The 14372-nt window shown below is 47.3% G+C and overlaps 2 protein-coding genes across 5 annotated transcripts in view; one reads left to right on the forward strand and one right to left on the reverse strand.

The window, feature by feature from the left end:
- The window catches only part of sws (patatin like phospholipase domain containing sws), a 275614-nt gene that overhangs the window by 65749 nt on the left and 195493 nt on the right, over nt 1–14372 (reverse strand). The gene's annotated exons all lie outside the window — the stretch shown is intronic.
- Nucleotides 1–14372, forward strand: part of LOC142776119 (uncharacterized) — a 58624-nt gene that overhangs the window by 4434 nt on the left and 39818 nt on the right. The window lies entirely within an intron of this gene.

The raw sequence follows: 14372 nt of genomic DNA on the forward strand, positions 1-14372 counted from the left end.
GTATCCCGAAGTTCGTAGTAAATGAAACACAGCTTTTAAAAAAAGTTGGAAGTGAAAACACAAACTTTTTATGCCCCAAAAAGCCCCTGATGCACGTGTTTCGAATAGCAGAAGCGATAAGGGTGGTCTCGAGTTCATTTAAAACGGCAGGGAGCTCGTTCGCCGAGGCCCATAGCATAAGCTGCATGAGGCACTGACTCCAAAGTTTCGTCGTTCTCGCAATCCGATTCTTCCAAATCACTTTCGCCACGTACTTCATTCACAATGCCCCGATCCGTGCACGGTTCCGCAGTGCCGGCATTGTCATTGGCCGTAATTAAACCATCGCAACAGACGTCCCAACCGCTCTCCCAGGTCGAAGTCGATGACGCGCTGCCACGAATCGCCGCCGCAGTGGTCCTGTTCGGAAGCTTCAGGCTCGGCATCGGGCCCGTCGTCTAAAAAGTCGGCCTCGCGAAAACAGTTTCGCGCACATGTAGCCGTCACCGCCTCCCATGAAATATTCACCATCTCCACAGCTGAATACCGGACGTCCGAAGCGGCAAGTTGGCTGCCAGGTGGTCAACCGCTATGAACAAGCGCTCCGCAACGCGGCACCTAACCCATGGATTACGCTCAAGCCAAGCGGTCACACTTCGGACGTTTTGTTGAGCGGCAGGAAAAAAAAAGCGTGCTAGTCCTCCCGTCGGTCATCATGACCACACACGCACACCAAGAGCGAGCAAGACGCGCACACGCAACACACATGCCAGAACGCGTGGAACAGCTCTGGGCCCGTTTCCAGTCAGAAAACGAAACTGATTCGAGCCAGCGTGGCGGGCGTCGCGGAGCGGTGGAGACGGGCAAAGGGGTTGTGATCACGAGAGGAGAGCAGACTTGCGAGAGAAGGGCAAGGAGTTGCAATAAAGAGAAGGGAGGATGCGGCGGGAGGGCGACCTTGAAAACGAAAACACACGGGAAGGAGGCAGGTTGGGTAGGTTGCTTGAAAGGTCCGTAAAACTCGCACCTAGAAAAACTTGGAAAGAGTGCATGGCCGCCTGAATCAGTGCGCACGGCGGTGTTAGAAGAATCAGCGGCCATGGTCAAAATATAGTTTTGTTGCGCCGGTGGATTTGCATGGCCTCACGAACTTCGATATTTCGCGATTCGTTCACGCAAATTAACAGCCGTTTACGCGCTTCCACACGCGTGCGAAAGGCATGCCGAGTTGAGTACAAAGTGAGCGAGAACAAGTCCTAAACACGAAACGAATCGGAAATTATCAGAGTCGGTGGGGTAGCATACACGCGTGCACTAGACGAAGACTATCGGATACAGTCGGTGGCTGACAATGTTGGCAAATGGTCTGGTCAATTCAGGCCGGCGACGTCAACGACAGTACCAGCGATCAGAAACTGGGTAGATGGCCGACCGGTCTTCGAAAGATCGGTGGCAGTGTGAAAACACGGCCTTGTCTGGCGATGCGGAATGCTCAGAATAGTGGGGAGACAAAGGACGGAGGGATGGGTAACAAAAGCGGTCGAGGATAGTGGCAACTAGAGGGGCGAGGAGGCAGGGTCGGCGTTTAACAATAAAAATGTATGGGCACCTCGCCGATGCCTAATCGGTGGTCGAAATTGGTTTCCCGGGAAGTTGGCAGACCGCTGACTCCGTTCGCTGTAACCGATCAGCGGCACTCTGAGACGTTCGTTACAAGTGCGATTTTGTGCCATTGAACCAATGTACATTTTCACGGTCATGCGGATATAGTTCGTTTTAAGCGAAAGTTCGTTTTAAGTGGGGCCGTTATATGTTGGCTCGACTGTATTATCAAAGCTGTGGAAGACATAGCTGGTTTACCTATTTGTAGATTATGAAATTCGTACTACATGTTGTAAAGTGTTAAAAAATGTAGTACACTATAGTAGAGGTTAAATGCTAAAGTGCATTTGACATATGAATAAAGAATGTCAACAAGACATGGTTGGCACAGACTGTAGGATGACAAGGTTTTGTACATTCTCTTCAATAATGACATTAGTTAGGACTTGAGCATTGTCACTGCTCTGAAAACTAATCTGACTCAATGACAGCTCTTAACATGCTTGAATGTTTCGGGCCTTTTTCTTTCACGCTGCAATATATCCTATCATTTCACTACAGGTTCAGAAAAAATTTACTTTGGTTAGAGAATAATACATTTAATTTGTATTTATTTAGAATTTATTACTCTAGAACACTAAACAACCAATGGGATGGTAGATATTTTGACAGTGCCTACCAGTGCAAAAATAATTAGTAGCAAATGTACTAATCATGGGCCAAACAGTAAATGCAATACAGTAGACTCATTAAACGGAACCTTAAGGAACCATGAAAATATTGCCATCTTTGACTGGTCGTTTCAGAACGCTTTCTTGATAGAGAGAAAGAGAGGTTGCATCTTTTCCTTTCTTCAGCCTCTCTCTCTCCCATGAGAGCACTATAGAGCATTCCGAAATGACCTGCCAAAGATGGCGTATGTTCCAGTTAACAGGATTTCTTTTTCTGATGTTATTCATCAGAAAATACCACTAGGAAACGAATAGTGTTGAAAGCAGTTGTTTCATTTAGGCAGAAGTTCCATTTACCAGATTTACGTTTACTAAGAGTCTACTGTATTTGGTGAGTTAATTGGTTAAGGGTTTATACTGCTTTGTCATGATAAAAAACCTCACACAACAAGTGCATGGAATATTGAAAGCTCTACACCATATATGTAATCAATACTGATCATGGCATCTTAGAAAATTAGATGAGTGTGTCTTTTGTTCCAGTGGTTTATAGAATTTTTTACGTGAAAACCATGTCATTAAATTAAAGAGGCACAAAATTTTTAGCATGGTTACTCAGTGCAATGTGTGCTGATATGTTCACTGTACCTGGGATACATCCATGCCATATTCACTTCATATAACCTCTCATTTCGTTGAAAACATGTTTGCAAAGTTAGTTCGAGCCTTCTTGAAAACTTAGCATGCATAGCTGTACTTGGTGGATACCCCATCAAAGCCATCTTGTAGATAAATGGGGAACAAGAAATGAGAACCATTTTCTTACTCAACGACTGCAACAACACTCAACTGTGTGCTTTCGATGGATAACCTTTTAATAAAGCACAATAAAACAAGCAAAGAAAATTAGCAATATGAAGGAGATTTTGTTAGCAGCAGGGGTTGAGAAACTATTTACCCTGCCACCCAAACAAGCAGAAGAGACTATGACAGCTCAGCTGAGAGTAATGGCAAAATCAGATATCAGCACCGCACTACAACATCTAAAAACAGTCATCATGCTACACATTGCATTCTATGCCATATGCCAAAAGTGGCACTTTTGTGCCTGATATATATAAAAAAAAACAAGGAAAGTCTTTGTCGTGAACTGTGGCCAAAAACACACCAACATACACAGCACAGTTTTTTTGTACAGACATTTAAGGCACAAACATGAGCACACAAGGCAGGCCTAGGTACAAATGAGCATAAAAATATAACATGTTTGCAGTTTGCCGCCATGTATGCATCGCTGCGATAAGAAAAGTCAGACCAGTAAAACTATGGCATATTGCAGTGCCTGTGCAAAATTTGTTAAATAGTAGAAAATAACAGTAATAAAAATGATCACAAGCACACAAACAGCCAAAAATGAACTGTAAACATAACTGAAAGGCAACTGACTGGTGTGTAAGTGCGTTCAATCGAGATGTTATTAATGAACGCTATGCCACAAGCACAGGACGAAGGCTTCAATGAAGAAGTAGCATGCATATGATACAAAAGCTGAACAAATGCCGCTACATCTTACACCATGGCGTTCTTGTGCATTTGTCAATCCTGCCATGCATGCATGTGCACAGACACAAAGTGAGAGCTGGAGAACATGCACATTGCTACATGCCATGACACACAACCAAGATACCACATACACTCATGTACAAGTATGCTGTTGTAACAAAAAGAGTCTACTTGTACAAAGTGGTGAATTGAAGTGAATGAAATTACAACCATACCCCTTTACAACGGCAGCCATAAATGTTTAAAATGAAGTTTTATAATTATTTTTTCAAGTAGTTTGTGAGACTATATCAAGATTAGAGTTGACATTTGCCAAGTGACATCTACCATGCGATGTGCGTTGTCCTAACTACTGCTCGCATGTTACATATCCATGTTACCTGGTCTAAACACAGATGCATCACATAACACTAAATAAAAGTAAACCCTTGCAAACAGGCTGAAAAAAATGCAGTTTTGTTTGAAATATAACTTAACCAAGGCATGTTAGTATCTTTCTGCCACAAAGCTATATTTAACACAACGTACCCGGTACTTTTGAGATCAGGGGTGCAACAGCTGAAATAGGATTTAGAGCGATTTTTGGAGCAGCAGAATCTTACTTTTGGAGCACTAAAATGCAAATTTGGGGCAGGTTACGGAAAAAAAAACATCTATTTTTTATCTCAAAAGACCTAATTTGGAGCAAAGAAGGCTTACATAAAAAAAAGTAGGTTCAAGCCATTCAACAACTAAATCATGCAGAGTAAACATGAGCACTGCTGTTTCAATAAAACTAAGATCTACCCCACTGTGCAAACAATGATAAAGTCCACATTGGCACTTGCCGTGTCTGTCAAATCCTTTGACAGAATCCGTGAACTAAAATGTAGATCTGCTAAGCTGGCAACTTTGAAATTAAAGGGATTTGTGAAACTGAGGAGTAGGGGTGGCAAAAAAAAAAAACAAATATTGCACAGTTTCTTGTTTTTTGTTTTTAGGGTGGCAGAACTGTCATATACGGCTCCAAATGATTGCCAGTAACTTTTCTATGACGTCAGTGATCATACTAGTGCTCACAAATGTGAGGTGGTATACACACATGAGCAATTGAACGAAATTTGCTGTCCCGTGAGTTGTGCTAACAGCCCCTTCCAAATCATATTACACTTTTCCACAGATAACCGATGTATTGCAGCGAAGGTGGTTTAAGCAGCGTTCTGCACGAGTCAGAAGAAGGCCAATAAGCTTTTGAAGACTACTATACCCCCTCCCCCCCCCCCCCCTTTTTTTACAATGACGGTAAGGTTTAGGGCACAACATCTTGGCTCGCTTACAAGGCGCATTCTACCAGATAAAGTAACGACGCACGCCCATCGGTCCGGCGACAGCATCGGATATCTATCGCCGGGACGACACAACTAATGCAACTTGAAGACAGAAAAATGTTCTTATGTGCCGTTGCTATGATGACCAACGTGGTCGCCGGCAACGCCGGCATTCGGAGGACGTCGACTGTGTTCGTACGCGGAAAACGCAGTATGCGCTTGCAGCTCCAGTTGAGATTTCCTGCGAAGCGTTCATGGCTTCGGCAACGCAATTTTTTCTTGAAGTTGGGTCGTTCCGCCGATACATATCTGTTGCGGTCAGCGGACCGATGAGCGCATAGCTTAACTTTATGTGGTCGATCGCGCCTTGCGAGTGCCCTGACCTATTGGGATTAAGGTTAGCATGGTTAGGTTACCATGGTTTAAGGTTAGAGCCTATATAATTGGATTGACTGATGACTCAAACTCAAACTGCAAGTGGGCAATGTATGTGGCCTCCATTTCTCGCTGAAATTAGTGCAACTGAGAATGAGTGAACTGACCTCTAACTTCAAATGTGTTATAACCTGTTATCAAAGCAATATTAAAGTACGAGAAAACATTTATATATGATGAAAATCGGATAGAAAAGCTATAAAAGGCTTGTTTAAGACTTAATTACATCACTAAATGTGAGTTTTATAAGAGACATCCCAATTTACAGTGCATGCCCAACTGCACACATAAAAGAGCTCTAGTATCATTGAATTTCAAGAAAAGGTGCGAGAGCCTTTATCTAGATTAGTTTAAGGGTGTTGCCACAAAATAAAAAGAAAAAAATAGAGCTAATTCAATTACACAGCCTCACAGGATTATTAAAACACATAATGTAAACTTGCTGCAGGCACATAACGTTAGCATTACAACATGCATCTTCTACACCATTGCAATAGCAATGAATGTTACAGCTCTACCTTTACTAATATTGCTATATCAGGACAAAGGTTTACACCACAATACATGGAAACTTTAGCAGAAGATTAGACAGAGCACCGAGAGGCCGAAAAAACTAAGTAACCACGCAGTCGTGAAAATTTACAAGATATTTAAACTGCCATTTGCTAGTTAGTGTGCAGCACCATTCAGTGAACTTGCAGCCCAATAAGAAAAAGTGGAATGTCAAAGTCTGAAAATCAAGCAGCATACTCACCTTTAAACTACAGTAAACTCCTTTTAAGAACTCTAAGGGGCCATGATCATTTGTTTATCTTATCAGGAGTTCCTCTTATCAGTAGTTCCTCCCCCAAAAAACAAATACTAACATGCCAACCATGCCCAAATATGCTGCTTGAAAACACTGCATGAAGTGCACTTACAATGAAGAGGAAAGGAACAAGAAAAAGAATTTATTTGACTCAGTTTGGTCAAAACTATGCCATAAAGTAGAGTATTTACACTAATCTAACAAATAGTCAATTTCATGACTTCGCAATAAATATGCTGATTGATATGTAGGGTTTAACATCCCAAATTCATCATATTGCCGCGAACTATGCCTTCTCGTCTGTGTTTCGTGGCGAACATCTGGCTGCGCCCGATCGTGCTATCTGTTGTGGGCCGCACCCATACTGTGCCGCAAGCGAAGTGCATGTTTTCCTCCTCCCTCGGACTATCTCATTTTGATAGGGAGAGCGTTTCGCGGTGGGCCGTTCCTTCACCACCTGGATTTATCTTTCTTTGGCATTCGTTTCAGAGCACAGGTTCGCTCTAATAAAAAACTAGTTTCCCCAAGAACTCTGCGTCGTTCCTGGCTACGTGACATCTGGTGGAGGTGCCGGGTACATGAACCCTGAACCCCTGACAGGTCGTCGGGCAAGTCCAACTCGCGCCAGCCGCCGACAGCTCGGACTTCAGCCGGAGTTTGGACTGCTTCCGGAAAACGTAAAGAAAGAAGACGTCGTGACCACCACCATGAACAACGCTGCTACTATGACGAACCCTGCAAACCCCCCTGTAGTCCTCCAGCAACCCAAGGAGCCGCCACCATTCCACGGGTCTCCTTCGGAGGATCCCGAAGACTGGTTGGAGCAAGTTGAACGGGTCAGGCTCTTTAACCGCTGGGACGACGAAGAGACGCTGAGGCACGTGTTCTTCTACCTTGCCGACTCAGCTCAAACGTGGTTTGAAAATCACGAGAGCACACTTGGATCGTGGCAGGAATTCAAGAGGAAGTTTTTGATGACATTCACCACAGTTGTGCGGAAGGAGCGGGCCGAGGCCATGCTGCAGACGCGCATGCAACACCCTAACGAAGGGGTTGTTGTCTTTGTTGAAGAAATGAAAAGGCTCTTCAAGCGAGCTGATCCGGAAATGTCCGAAGAAAAAAAGTTACGGCTGTTAATGCGCAGTGTGAAGGAAGAACTGTTTGCTGGGCTTATCCGGAATCCCCCCAAAACCGTCGCCGAATTCGTCGTTGAGGCTAGCACAATTGAGAAGGCCCTCGACATGCGCGCTAGGCAGAGTAACCGCCAGTTTGTCGACGTGGGCAGTTCGAACTGCGTGGACGGGACACGTATCCCGACGGATACACTACGTGAGACAATTCGCGCCGTAGTAAGGGAGGAGTTGCGGAAACTTTTTCCAGCGGTGCCGCAACCACAAGTGGCTTCCTTAAGCGACGTCATCCGTGAGGAGGTGCAACAAGCACTGGGCACCTTTACGCTTCCGGAAGCACCACGCGAGCTACAGGCGATGTCCTACGCCGCTGCAATTGGCACCAGTCGCCCGCTGGTAACTCGTCGCCAAGAGTCGCCGCGACGCCACTACTCGTCGCCCGCCCGACTACCTACGGCTCAACCTCCGACGCCAAGGAAGACCGATGTATGGCGAGCCCCCGACCGTCGTCCGCTGTGTTACCACTGCGGAGAAGCCGGCCATGTCTATCGTCGCTGCCCCTACAGACAACTCGGCTTGCCAGGTTTCTCAGTCGACGCACCACGCCCCGTACCCGGCCAACGACCGAGGGAGATCAACGAGTACCTCTCTCGCACTAGCCAGGAACCAGCTCGCTTCAGCCGGTCACCGTCGCCCCACCCCTACGGATCAACAAGCCGCAGTAGCCACTCTAACTCCACACGCGGAAGGTCCCCCAGCCCAGGAAGGGGAAACTAAGAGCTGCAGCTTCGGGAGGTGAAGTTGCACCACGGCCGCAAAGTAAAAACCCTCCAGCGACGCACCGACGCGCAATGGACGAAGATGCACGATGCGCCCACAGCCCGACGCTCCGTTGTGTCCCCGACATGATTCCCCAGCACGACGACAGCCACATGGCGCCGCCGCTACCCGATGCAACCAAGTCCGCAGTTACCAAGACGACGACGACGACGCCTGTACACCGACCATCAACGCGAACAAGCCGTGAGAGGACGCCCAGACGAACCCGAAACTCGAGAGTGACCACTTCTGATATACAACTGTGCATTGACGGCCTCGACGTAGTTGCACTAATCGACACGGGTGCCGACTATTCAGTGATGAGCGGCCCATTTGCATCGAAACTGAGGAAAGTTGCCACTAGCTGGGACGGTCCACACATACGTACTGCGGGAGGCCACCTCGTCACGCCTTGTGGAACTTGTACGTCACGCGTCACCATAAATGGCACCACTTACCCTGCTGCCTTCGTCATATTGCCCTGCTGCTCCCGCGATGTGATTCTAGGCATGGACTTCTTGACTGAGAATGGTGCTATTATTGATTTTCAAGCCAAGTCGATCAGTTTCTCGGCTGATCGCAGCGCTACAACAAAAGGAAGTGCGAAACAGCATACCGCTTTGAGGATTGCCGATGACCACGTCACCCTGCCTCCCCGTGCAAGCCTGATGATCGCCGTTTACTCTCAGGGCACCACTCCGGACACGGACGCCATCGTGGAGAACGACCACAGTTTACTTTTGGACCGCGGTGTCTCCGTCGCAAGAAGTATTATACGGTTGGTCGAGGGAAAGTCGCACGTTCTAGTCACGAATTTCACTGAAGAATATCAGCACCTCAACAAGGGCACTTCCATCGCGTTGCTCGAAGAAATTCCGGAGGAAAGGGACGTGATTGCCGTCGCCAACCTTGAACGCCAATCGGATGACATCAAGTCTGCTCATCTCTTCGACGTGAATCCGGCGCTACCGCAAGAAAAACGAGAACAGATACGCGCTCTGTTACGCCACTACAGCGAGTGTTTCTCGTCGACTTCGACGCTACGTCAGACACCCCTTGCAAAGCACCGCATAATCACCGAAGAGGACGCCCGACCATTGCGGCAGTCGCCTTACCGTGTTTCTGCCCACGAGCGCGAAGTTATTCGGAGCCAAGTTGACGACATGCTCGCCGCCGATGTGATACAACCATCCAAAAGTCCTTGGGCTGCCCCAGTTGTGCTCGTCAAGAAAAAAGATGGCACTCTAAGGTTCTGCGTCGACTACCGGCGACTGAACAAAATCACGAAAAAAGACGTATATCCACTCCCTCGAATCGACGACGCCCTCGACCATCTTTGCCATGCCAAGTACTTCTCTCATATGGATCTGACAACCGGATATTGGCAAATCGAAGTCGACGAAAGGGACCGTGAGAAGACAGCATTTATAACGCCGGATGGACTATACGAGTTCAAGGTAATGCCTTTTGGGCTATGCACGGCACCGGCCACATTCCAAAGAGTCATGGACACCGTACTAGCCGGCCTGAAATGGCACACCTGCCTCGTTTACCTTGACGACGTCGTCGTATTTGCGCGGAATTTCGACGAACACCTGGCGAGGCTAGAGTCTGTGCTCGAAGCCATTCGTGCGTCGGGATTAACGCTGAAATCTGAGAAGTGCCATTTCGCATACGACCAACTGAAGTTTTTGGGCCACATCGTCAACGCCGCGGGTGTCCTACCTGATCCCGCAAAAACGTCAGCCATAGCAAGTTTCCCGAGGCCGAAAGACAAGAAAGACGTGCGACGATTCCTCGGTCTTTGCGCGTACTACAGACGCTTTGTGCAAAATTTCGCTAAAATCGCCGAACCGCTCACGCGCCTGACGAAAGACAGTGTTCAGTTTCGCTGGGAGGAAGCACAGCAGAACGCGTTCGGTGAACTGCAAAATCGCTTACAGCGGCCACCTGTGCTTGCACATTTCAACGATTCTGCAGAGACAGAAATGCACACAGACGCAAGTGACGTAGGCTTGGGCGCTGTCCTTGTACAAAAACAGAACGGCTGTGAAAAAGTAATCGCTTATGCCAGCCGTGGCCTTTCCAAAGAAGAAAGGAACTATTCGGCCTCTGAAAAAGAGTGCCTTGCGATAATATGGGCCATTTCAAAGTTTCGTCCATACGTCTACGGCAGGCCGTTTAAGGTAGTAACCGACCACCATGCGCTGTGCTGGCTCGCAAACTTGAAGGACCCTTCAGGCCGCCTTGGGCGATGGAACCTGCGCCTGCAGGAATACGACGTCTCCATCGTTTACAAATCCGGCAGGAAACATTCGGACGCCGACTGCCTATCACGGGCTCCCGTCGAGGAGCCGCCACAGGACCCCGAGGATGACGTCCCGTTTTTTGGTATTGTGACAGACAGTGACCTTGCCACTCAACAACGTGCCGATCCCGAGCTGCGCGCCCTAATCGAACATCTCGAAGGACACAACGCCGCAGTGCCAAGGGTTTTTAAGCGCAACTACACCACCTTCGCTTTGAAAAGTTCGGTGCTCGTGAAGAAGAACTTTGACCCTACAACGAGAACAAAGTACCTTCTCGTCATCCCCGCTGGTCTCCGTGACGAAATCTTGGCAGCGTGTCACGACGACCCGACATCGGGGCACCTCGGCACGGCCCGCACGCTGGGAAAGATAAAGGCAAAATACTACTGGCCGCGTCTCACGTCCAACGTCACCCACTACGTCAGGAGCTGCCGCGACTGCCAGCGCCGAAAAACGCCGCCGACCAGACCCGCCGGCTTCCTACAGCCGGTTGCAGTACCATCGAGGGCCTTCCAACAGATTGGCATGGATCTTCTCGGACCGTTCCCCACGTCACGGGCCGGGAACAAGTGGATTGTAGTAGCCACGGACTACTTGACGCGCTACGCAGAGACCGCCGCGCTCCCAAGGGGAACTGCAGAAGAAGTCGCCAAATTTTTCATCCACCAAGTGGTGCTGCGACATGGAGCCCCTGGAATACTGATCACGGACCGCGGAACGGCATTCACTGCAGAGCTTATGCAACGGGTCTTGCACTACAGCCACACGGATCACCGGAAGACCACGGCGTATCACCCCCAGACCAACGGGCTTACCGAACGCCTGAATAAAACGATCGCGGATATGCTGTCTATGTACGTCGACGTTGAACATAAGACGTGGGATGACGTACTCCCTTTCGTCACGTTCGCGTACAACACAGCTATCCAAGAAACTACTAAATTGCCCCCATTTGAGCTTGTCTATGGGCGACAGCCGACGACAATGCTCGACGCCATGCTTCCACACGTAGAAGATGATGACCTCAACACCGACGTCCAAAGGTACCTACAACGCGCGGAAGAAGCCCGCCAGCTTGCTCGAGTGCGCATAACAGACAAACACCTCGTGGATGCCGGACGCTACAACCTCCGACGCCGCGACGCCGATTATGACCCAGGTGATCTTGTGTGGGTTTGGACCCCTATTCGACGTCGCGGACTCAGTGAGAAGCTCCTGCGTCGGTATTTCGGGCCCTATAAAATTCAGCGACGTGTAGGCCCACTCAGCTACGAGGTTGTCCCCGACAGCGACCATGGCATGTCACGACGACGCACGCGGCCCGAAATTGTCCACGTGGTTAGGCTTAAGCCTTACTACGCCAGATGACTGACTTTTTCTTGACTACTTTTTTTTTATTAGTAGCATCGGGCCGATGCTCTTTTTTTCGCGGGGGGCAATGCCGCGAACTATGCCTTCTCGTCTGTGTTTCGTGGCGAACATCTGGCTGCGCCCGATCGTGCTATCTGTTGTGGGCCGCACCCATACTGTGCCGCAAGCGAAGTGCATGTTTTCCTCCTCCCTCGGACTATCTCATTTTGATAGGGAGAGCGTTTCGCGGTGGGCCGTTCCTTCACCACCTGGATTTATCTTTCTTTGGCATTCGTTTCAGAGCACAGGTTCGCTCTAATAAAAAACTAGTTTCCCCAAGAACTCTGCGTCGTTCCTGGCTACGTGACAATATATTTATGACAGATGTCGTAGTGGAGGGCTCCGGAAATTTCGACTACCTGGGGTTCTTTAACGTGCACCCAGATAGATCTGAGCACACGAACCTACAGCATTTTCGCCTCCACCAAAAATGCAGCCACCAGAGCCGGGATTCGATTCCGTGACCTGCTGGTCAGCAGCTGATTAACTTAGCCACTAGATCACTGCGACGGGCCCACAATAAAAATGCTCATGAATAAATTGCTACCACACTTTGACAATAAAACTGAAGCATGACCCTACTTTGACAATTATAATAAGATAAAAAAGCAGAGACAAGCACAATTTTTCTCCAAAGATTAGAAAATTCATTTTTCTGGCTGTTCACCTTCTGAGAGGCTGTTTTACTGGCTTTGCTACCACTTTTGAATACATCTCCATCGCAAACCACTACCTTGACAAAGCCCAATATATGCCAAGCTGCTTATAAAAGTCTGCAAGCTTTTTTTTTTTGAGGTTTGGATATTTTCTAATTTTCAGTAACTTAATTTTTCCTTAACGACATGCAGCTGAAGATCCCAATTTACGCTACTCACGATCACAAGCCTCGGGCACACAAAAAAGACATGATGCAGCTATAGTGTGCAAATGACCTTCCTTTGTCGTGCACTTTCATAACGAAAATGGCGCATCCGAATTTGCTGCATTTCACTGGGAACAGATATGACGCGCACAGGCCCTATGCAAAACAACGCAAACTGACCACAGCATGCGCTCAGGCACCATTGTGTGACAGTGATGACAATGCATCCGACTCCTCTAATGTGATTGCTAGTGTCGCATATGTGGTTTCAGTTTCATGTGATGGTAATGTACACAAAAGCTTTGTTCCAATTTTCACTTTAATATGGCTTTTTTCATCCCTCCTTCATTTGTGTTTTTCCCTCAAGCTAAGCTCTTGTGTTCTTCTGTTGTCTACTGTAATCCTGTTGGCAAACTGGCGAACGCGAGGAGAATATGAAAAGATGAACACTTTTTGTTGCTTCCCTTGCTGATAAAGCCAGCGCTTTCTCCACCAACAGGCTAAAGGTGAGAGAGATACCACTTTTATGTGCTGACCTCTCTTTTCCCCTTATCTCGCTTTCTCTCTCCATGTCGCAATTTGCTTTATATTTATTTGGGTCTTTGTAACAGGAAGTTATTTGTTTTTTTATATTGCTTTTCTTGTTTGCCTGAATGCTCCATCAAGAGTATAATGTTTGTTGCACAGAATGCAGTCGCTGTTAGTCGCTGGGAGAGTTGTTCGTCTTAACAGAAGAGGCCTGTTACACGATTTGCCTTAAAAAGATTTTTTTTTTTTTTGCATTGAGTCTATGGGAAACTAAACAAACACTCCCGTGTTGTTTGTATTAACAGAGTTCATCTTAAAGGGAGTTTATTGTATGCAAAAACAAGAAAACATCTGCTTAACAGCCCAAGATGGTGGCACCCATATGTCTTAGGCAAAGTAGTCTATATATATTTAGGAAGACTTGTTTCCACTGCATATCACAAGCGTCTGAGTAATTATCCCAACTGTGACACATGATAAAAGTTCACTTTGTGCACTGTCATAAGCAGCATTACAACCCATGAAACACAACTGTGCACAAAATCTCAGTGCCAATCGCAAAGTATGATATCATGCTGGTGCATATATGTGCTTGCTAGAATGTCAATCTTTTACAAAAGACAGCACATGAAATAAAGCATTTAGGCACTTCGTGTATATGCAGAGCAAACAAAGCACCACTGCCACAATATGATCAGCGACAGCCAGTGCATGCTGAATGCCACTGCACACTTTAAACAATGAGATGTGTCGCTTACTGTTCTCCCACAAAACTGCTCTTCTCAGAACATCAGCTCACTTTTTGCAATGATTCCGTTTGTCTGTTCTTAGACCTTGGGAAGCTATTCAGAGGTGCTCTGTCTCTGGCTCGCATGTCCAAAAGCCACTCTTATTGCCAACACTGGCCACATGCTGTTATAGGTGGCAAAGGAGAAAAAGAGACTACCAC

The sequence above is a fragment of the Rhipicephalus microplus genome, chromosome X (genome assembly GCF_043290135.1).
Source record: "Rhipicephalus microplus isolate Deutch F79 chromosome X, USDA_Rmic, whole genome shotgun sequence".
Lineage (NCBI taxonomy): Eukaryota > Metazoa > Arthropoda > Arachnida > Ixodida > Ixodidae > Rhipicephalus > Rhipicephalus microplus.